The 2,252-nt window shown below is 37.7% G+C and overlaps 1 non-coding gene across 1 annotated transcript; it reads left to right on the forward strand.

The window, feature by feature from the left end:
- Nucleotides 1-209: 209 nt before the first annotated feature.
- TRNAE-CUC (transfer RNA glutamic acid (anticodon CUC)) lies at nt 210-282 on the forward strand. The gene has a single exon. It is a non-coding gene; the product is annotated as a tRNA-Glu (tRNA).
- Nucleotides 283-2,252: the final 1,970 nt, after the last annotated feature.

Genomic DNA, 2,252 nt, shown 5'->3' on the forward strand with positions numbered 1-2,252 from the left:
TGCTCTAAGAAACTACTTTTTGTGATAATTTATGTATTTTGTTTTGTAGATGATAGGCGAAGCGAAAATTTTACAAGAGAAAAATTTTGCTCATGATAACATAGGAGTTGATTAAAGAAAAAAGATAATGCATATTTATAAAATTGGTTAAAACTTTGTTAGTCACTAGCTAAATGCAATAAGCCATATAATTTTTAATTTTGACTCTTTCCGTTGTAGTCTAGTTGGTTAGGATACTCGGCTCTCACCCGAGAGACCCGGGTTCATGTCCCAGCAACGGAACCAGAGATCAGCGGAGTAGGGATCAACGGACAAATAGGAAGTAAGAATGCAAAATGATAAAAGGAAATTGAAATTAAAATTCTTACAACAAGTATCAAGGGCACACCAGAGACCGGCTTACAAATCCCAGGTTTTCATAAACAAAGAAACCGAAGCGGCGGCAGAGCCGCACAGGATCGGTACAAGAGGGAGAGGGGAGACAGATGAGAAATAGAAATTTATTAAAACTTGAAAGAAGCGCTTACAAAAGTTGTTCTTTCAGAGCACCTCCTCTCAGAAACCTAAAAAATGACCAAATGAAAGGGTGCCTCACAATATGGTTGAGGACTCCTTATATAGCCAAAATTATTTGACCGGTAGTTGCCGGTAGTTTTGACCGAAACTATTTGACTGTTTGTTACAAAACAATTAGTTTTGACCGGGACTTATTTGCTACAGGACAGGTAGTATTGTCCAAAATTACAAATTAATTACATACAGACGGTCTTGTAACCGAAATTACTATTAATCTAAACAAATACCAAAACAATCATCTTCGTTTTGGTAAAAAGGGTCTTCTTCTTCTTCAGCAGAGCTTGTTTCTTCCTTCTTTGAGGATGAACATTCTTCCTCTTGCTGTAACATTTGCAGAACTTCCTTAAGGTTTTTAGTTAGGATCTCTTTAGATTTTGATCCTGCTAAAAATGCTGCCAGATGGGACTTTTGATTTAAAAACACAGAAGTTTCTGGATCAGCTGCTTTGAGGAATTCTGGATGGGATTTGAACTAGAGTTTCACTTGTTTTGGATCTGCTTTGGATGAGTTGAATTGAGTCCACCATTTTACAAATGCATGTCTTTGCAGTGATGGATATTAGTTTGTTTTTTCAGTCTTACTGTAACGATACTGGCATGAGAAAATCCATGACAGAGCAAAACTGAAAAAATATTTAAGATCTGCTGGAATTCGTGATTCTTGAGAATTGTATTGTTTGTCAAATTGAGCAAATCCTTGTTGGACTGTTTCCGGGAATATTTCTGGAATTGGTCCAAAGAAACCCCACCATTGTAAAAACCAATTTGGAAAATTATAAATTGTGTTGGTTTCGAAATATATCAGCCATGAATGCTTGAAGCGGGTATTTTGGTGCCAAAAAATCTTAGTCCAAGCATCAATATAATCCCAATAGGTATAACCTACTGGGTCAAATGATACTGAAAATCTCTTTCCTTTGTTTAAGTCCGAACCAAAATGTCTTGGTAGAAGAACTTTAGTATTTGGATTGTTGAGTGGGTGTTCAATGTTTGGTCTTTTGGGTCTTTGAAATGTTTGATACACACTAAATTTGAGTCTACCAAAACTAATTCATAAAAAGTCCATGACTTCAGGATGGTAGTTGGTTTGTAGTGAAATCCTGACGGGAAAGCCTTGGTTGTTGCCTTAAATGGGTTTTTGTCCCAAAATCCAGGTTCCATCTGCAAAACAATTGAAAATTTATTTTTATAAATATAATTGCTAGTTTGTTTGGTAGGTGGTGTTTGTACTTTGGCTAGGGGTAGTTTCCCTTTAGGATTGGTAGTTGTTTTGGTCATTGATGTATTTTGGATCATTGTTTGTAAATTTGATTCAGAATCATCGTCAAATTCTAAGGCAATATCTGCCCAAGATTTTTTGATTATTTTCGGAAATTTGGTTAGACCCATGTCTTGAAGGGCCTGAAGGGTTTCAATTGGCCAGGCATAGTCGGCCGATGTTTGTTTGGCGGTTGCCGGTTTGGGGGATTCCTGAGTGGATGACTTAGGTTTGACTGAGATAATCTGGGTCGATGACCCTTCAAAATTGGTTTTCTGGGTGGATGACCCAACCTAGGTTGGTGACCCAGAAGAAGTTGATGATTTTTTAGTGGACAACTCCGGTAGAGCCAGCCTAGATCCTTTTCCTGTACTTCGACCTCCTCTCAGGGAGGCTCCTGATGCCTTAGGAGGCATTAC

Source organism: Glycine max, chromosome 3, assembly GCF_000004515.6.
Source record: "Glycine max cultivar Williams 82 chromosome 3, Glycine_max_v4.0, whole genome shotgun sequence".
Lineage (NCBI taxonomy): Eukaryota > Viridiplantae > Streptophyta > Magnoliopsida > Fabales > Fabaceae > Glycine > Glycine max.